Source organism: Apus apus, chromosome Z (assembly GCF_020740795.1).
Source record: "Apus apus isolate bApuApu2 chromosome Z, bApuApu2.pri.cur, whole genome shotgun sequence".
In the NCBI taxonomy this organism is placed as follows: domain Eukaryota; kingdom Metazoa; phylum Chordata; class Aves; order Apodiformes; family Apodidae; genus Apus; species Apus apus.
The window spans coordinates 16,799,663-16,805,662 of record NC_067312.1 but is presented as its reverse complement, the minus strand read 5'-3'; positions in this window follow the sequence as shown (position 1 = coordinate 16,805,662).

Sequence of the window (6,000 nt, the reverse complement as noted above, 5' to 3'; positions counted from 1 at the left end):
GCAGCACACAGCCAGGCCTCCCGACAGCAAAGGTGAAATGGCACTCACGTTGCAAGTGCACCCATCATTCTCATTTCTGATATTTTAAAGGATGTTACTGTTTTTTCTGATCTGAGGATTATGTAATGGCCCCAGATTTCTATGCCTATTTTCATACTCAGTTTTCTTTCCATCAGTATTCAGGGACTGCTAATTGCAGTGTGAGTGTCAGAGGAGCTTACACTGCTTTATGTAAAAATAATTAAGTTTCTGAATTATTTATTTTGCTGTAAACTACAATGGATAGTGTTGCTCTTGACAGCCAACAGAGAAGTGACTGAAGAGAGCAAGCTGAGAAGTGAATAGGATGTTAGGAGAAGTATGACAGCAGCAGTGGACTCTAAGATGAGAAATTTTCTCCCCTGACTTTGGGAACTTACCTCAGCCTCGTGGCTTAGACATCTACTTAACTCACTCTCTACATTTCATAGAGAGACACAGAGAGATACTTCCAGTTGCAATTCAGATTTAAGACAGCATTAAAGTTGCCCTCTGTCTAGAAAGCAGCCTGAGCTAAAGAATTTCTCCTAGTTTGGCATCAAAGTAAGATGGTGGAATCAGCACTGGGATGAATCTGGAGCATCTTTTCTTCACTGACCCTTTTAAACAAGGAAGCACAAAGATTGGCTTGAAACATCAACTTGTAACAGTAAAAAAAGTTGTAGATCTCTTTTCCTCTGGCAAGTCTCCACTTGCTTCCATAACTCTTTTCCTGCATCACTGATTTTATCTGAAAGGAACATGGATACTCAGCAGGAAACTATGAGTGCCATATCACTGCACACTTCCTTGCAAATGTTCTAATGAGTAACAGTTCTTAATCACCTTCTGCACAGCCTTCACACACTCTCCCTGTCAGATCTAATTAGAATCACTGTGAATAACATTACTCTGTTATTCCAAAATTATAACCCATGGTTGCTTAACTATTCTAGTTCATGATGTGCCGTGCTAAGAAAAAGACATGACCCTCCAGAATGGAGTTGACAAAGCATTAGGCAAGCATAACCATAGTATAAAATCAGAAATATGTAGCATATCCCATATAATACATGTAGAAAAACTGCTACTTAGTAGGACACTTTCATAGAATCGTAGAATAGTATGGGTTGGAAGGGACCTTAAAGATCATCTAGATCCAACCTCCCTGCCTGGACAGGGACAACCTCCCACTAGACCAGGTTATTCCAAGCTTCATCCAACCTGGCCTTGAGCACTTCTAGGAATGAGGCATCCACAACCTCCCTGGGCAACCTGTTCCAGTGTCTCACCACCCTCACACTAAAGAATTTCACAGAATCACTGAATCACCAAGGCTGGAAAAGGCCTTTAAGATCATCAAGTCCAGCCTGTGACCTAACACCACCACACCAGCTAGACCATGGCACTCAGTGCCACATCCAACCTTTCACTGAACACATCCAGGGACAGTGCCTCCACCACTTCCCTGGGAAGTCCATTCCAATGTCTAATAACCCTCTCTGTGAGGAAGTACTTCCTAATATCCAATCCTGAGGAACTCCAAAGAGCTTCTTCCTTTGTGGCAAAGATAGCAGCTCCAAGGGGCTGTCAAAACCTGGCCTCTTCATTGCTGTCTGTAAGCTCACTGGAAAACGGACTATGTTACTGTAAGTAGAGTGCCTGGCATAATTCCTTGACAACAACTCTGCCTACATTATACCAATGTATATCGTGTGAACTACATAAACTTTCTACTTAATTTGCTCAGAATGTGTGATTTGAAATAACCATTACACCGATCTATATCATGCAAATAGTATGTATTTTCTACTATATTGACTAAGCATATGTTACTATTTGAAATTGGTCTTGATTATCTTTGCTTTATTCAACTTTTTTATTTAGTTTGCAATAGCTTTTGTTCTAAAATGTTTGTGAATTTTTTTTAAGTTTGCTTTATGTGTTTTCTTCTCACTTGCTTGAGAGAAACAAAATTCCTTTCCTATCTGGAAAAAATTGAACATCAAGTTTAAATTTCTGAAAGAAGTGAGACACAACATGTTGGTTTTCGTACACATCTTTTGACTGGGTTTGGGCCAAGTATACTGGGTAAAGGTCAAAATATACTCTCTTCTTGCAAAGAATTTAAGTCTCTTCCCTTTTCCCTCTTTTTCCTCCCATTGCAAGCTCTCTTTTAGCAATCTAAATTGAAAAAAAATTATAAAAAATTAACACAGTAAAAGTTGTCTATCAGTTTAGATAAAGAAAACTTTTCTTTACAGCCAATATTGATGTATGGTTGAAAATGCATATGAAATCTGTATAAAAAAAAAATAATCATGTTATAAAGTGAATATTATAGAACCATACTTTGTTCTTAAGTATGGAATATATTCATATTTTGGTTCCTTTAATTCCAGTAAAATCCAGGTTTGCTCAGCCAACATGTTATCTACGTAAACATGTTGTTTGTAAAGTAAGCTCACTTACCTTCTGTTTCCCTCCCAAATTTAGTCAGATATTAATACCTTTTATTGTATGTCTACACTGGGATTTTGTTTTTTCACTGTTGATTAGGCCAGGCAGAGGTTAATGAGGAACACAAGTTTGCACAGAATGTGACCTTCCAAATCTGTTTTATCCCCTCGCAGCTCTCAGAAAACAGTCCTTTCTAGTTTGCAATGAGTCATTAATTTTAGCTGACAGACCTGAAGGCAGCATAGACATTAGCGTGCAGCTAGCAAACCCCTCTTTCTGCTGACTTAACCAATGAAATCACTTCAATTTCTACTGTCTTCTCCAATTTACTAGCAGTTCAGAAAAAACTTCTTCAGATCCCCAGAGGTACCTTCTCAAAATTACCTGAATCTTGCAGTAGTATGTTTGTGAGGGACTCTCAGCTGTCCAGCCTAATATGCAGGAACAGTAATTAATATTTTATATGATGCAACAGCAATTGAAAAGAGAAAATAATTTATTGAAGAGAAGCTGAAGTTACAGGCTTGTGGGGCTTTCTTGTACTCTTGTTTTGCCATGAAGAAACAGAAATTACATAATGATTAAAGGACTTTCACCATCATTCTATAGTATACACCAGACTTATTAGTCCTGATGTCTTATTTTCTCTTCCTCAGTGCCCCACCAGGTATCGCATTATTTGTTCAAACACTTTAATAAAATTACAGCATTAATATGCATGAGACTCACTTCAGATAGTGCTGACAGCTGCAAGGAGTAGTATACATTGACTAAGCTTCATGATTGATCAAATTATTGTGAATAGGACAAACAGACAGGAAATTGAAATATCAGAACAAGGACATTATTTTCAGTCTGCAGAACTGAATAAGTGAGATCTGTTGACCCTTTTAATAAAAAAGGTGCAGGTAGAGAATTTATAAGTTTACAGATCAAATGGTCTGCCTTTTTTTAAGATATTTTACTTCCATTTTGCCATTATCTTTACCAGTCAAAAAACATGGAGTTTTGTCTCTATGGGAAAGTTTATATTATTTCAGGGTAGATAAGGCAGTAAGAATACGTGTCTTGTTATTGGTCAGGAAGCAGAATTAGGCTGTGGACAGCGTCATTTTCCAAGGGGAACCTCCCAACAAGGTTCCTTTTTCCTAATTTGCTTCTGCCTGAATGAAATGGATTAGCTTAGCTTATATGGCTGTCTGAGTTTATCCCACTAACAGTTCTTGCAGTTAAGCATTTTGAATGTGACTGCATGTTTCCAAGTACCACTGTCTTCAGTATTTCCTAGTAGAAAGCTTAATATATCCTGTAGAGTGCAAGTGGTTTCTAAAGTGGCATGACAAATTTTTCTGTACATTTCTGTGAGGCTTGTAATGTCAGTACTAAAAAGGAGACATTGCAACATCCAATGCTGAGGGTGCTAAGCCCTTCCATGGGTCTGAGGTTCCAGATAGGCTGAAACTGGTGACTGCACCTTAGTAACAATGCCAGCAGTAGTAGTGGTGCCTAGAAATGTTTTTGTGTTCATGGTAGTGGAGGTGTGCTGAGGCTTGATAGAAGTGCAACTATGAGGATATTCTGTCCAGCTCATTAGATTGTGGTTTCTCTGTCCTTGACCACTGTGGCTAGATAGAAAGCTTATAAAAGTACAGGGAGAAAGAAAAGAGGAGTTCTGGCTTGAATAATTACATGTAGAGTTCTCTGATTCTCTATGCGTGATGACCTGGAATTCCACCTGGAATCCTGTGTACAGTTCTGGTGCCCTCAGCAGAAGAAAGACATAGACCTGTTGGAAAGGGTCCAGAGAAGGGCCACCAAGATGATCAAAGGCCTGGAGCACCTCTGCTATGAAGACAGGCTGAGAGAGTTGGGGATGTTCAGCCTAGACAAGAGAAGCTCCTGGAAGACCTTATAGCACCTTCCAGTACTTGAAGGGGGCCTACAGGAAAGCTGGGGAGGGTCTTTTAATCAGAGAAGATAGTGATAGGACAAGGGGTAATGGTTTTAAACAGTGAGGGGAGATTTAGGTTAGATATTAGGAAGAAATTATTCACTGTAAGGGTGGTGAGAAACTGGAATGGGTTGCCCAGGGAGGTTGTTGATGCCCCATTCCTGGAGGTTTTTAAGGCCAGGTTGGATGGGGTTTTGTGCAGCCTGGTCTAATGGTAGGGTTCCCTGCTCATGGCAGGGGGTTGGAACTTGACGATCTTTGAGGTCCCTTCCAACCTTAATGATTCTATGATGCAAACAAATGTGATATAAAGAAATCAAAGGAATGTTGTTATACTCTAGTGCTCTAATGAAGAACAACTTTCTTAACCTTTACCTTGATAGATAAAGTTAGGGTTACACTTTTAAACTTGTCTGCAATGCACAGCTTTGTTTCTTAGAAAGCTCAGAACATAAAGATACACTGTAGCATTATCAATGTTGATCCCAATTTTTGGAGTGCCCGAAAATCTGTTTTTGCCAATGTTTAAAAAGGCTGCAATATCATAACACAGGGTACCATACTTGGGGGTTAAATTTGTCCTGAGAAGGGTTAACTAGACACAATTTGCTAACAAGAAGAGAGTGGAAGAGAGCCTGAAACTCCCAGGTGACATGGCTCCTGCAGCTAGGTAGTGTGCAGGCTGCTGCTGTTCTGTCTCTGATGGCCTAGCTGACACAAACAGGATGGTCACGCCTTCATGTTTCTGACAGGAGCCTTCTTATCCCACTGGTGCTTCTGTGAGCTCTCAGCTAGGCTATTCAAAGAATTAATCCAGCAAAAAATAATTAATCATTCTGTTTTGCAGGGTTAGTCTTCTGAAATTTTCTGTCACTGAACTGGCTCACAAGGGCAGGGAGTCTCTAAAGTGGAGAGCATGCACAGAAAAGTCCGTTGACATTTGGGAATAAATTTTTTTGTACTGTTACTAAAAAAAGATTTTAAAAATGTATTTAAAATATTTTAACATGTATTTAAAACAAGTATTTATTTCCTCTTAATCTCATACTTTTTAATCTCTATTCTTGTACATGATTTACAGTGTACATAATATAGTAATATGCTAGTAAATGTATATAATTTATTAGAAACAAGTATACATATCGGGGGTGTGCTAATTTTTTTTTTAACTCATGGGATGTGCAATCAAAAACGTTTGGAGAATACTGCATTAGGGAGTCAGACTTTGGTGAAAATCAGGGGAATAAGCCCAGGCACATGGCACCCATCTAGCTGCCAATAGCTGGCTAGAAGGTCAGCTTAGCTACACTGTCAAAGGAGTTCTCAGTTGTGATAGTTATCCACCACCTCCTTTACTCATTAGTGAGGTTAACAGAATGGAAAAAAAAATTAATAAAAAAAGGCTCCTCCATGGCCTTAACTTTTTAAATGACAGGATTGTCGGAAGCAACAACCCCTAACAGAATACCTTGACAGACATATGGGAATCAGTCTCTGAACCTAGCGTAAATGGCTATGCAGTTAGAGATTTTAACATTATTTATGTAAATAAGCTCAAAATGTGTCCTTAT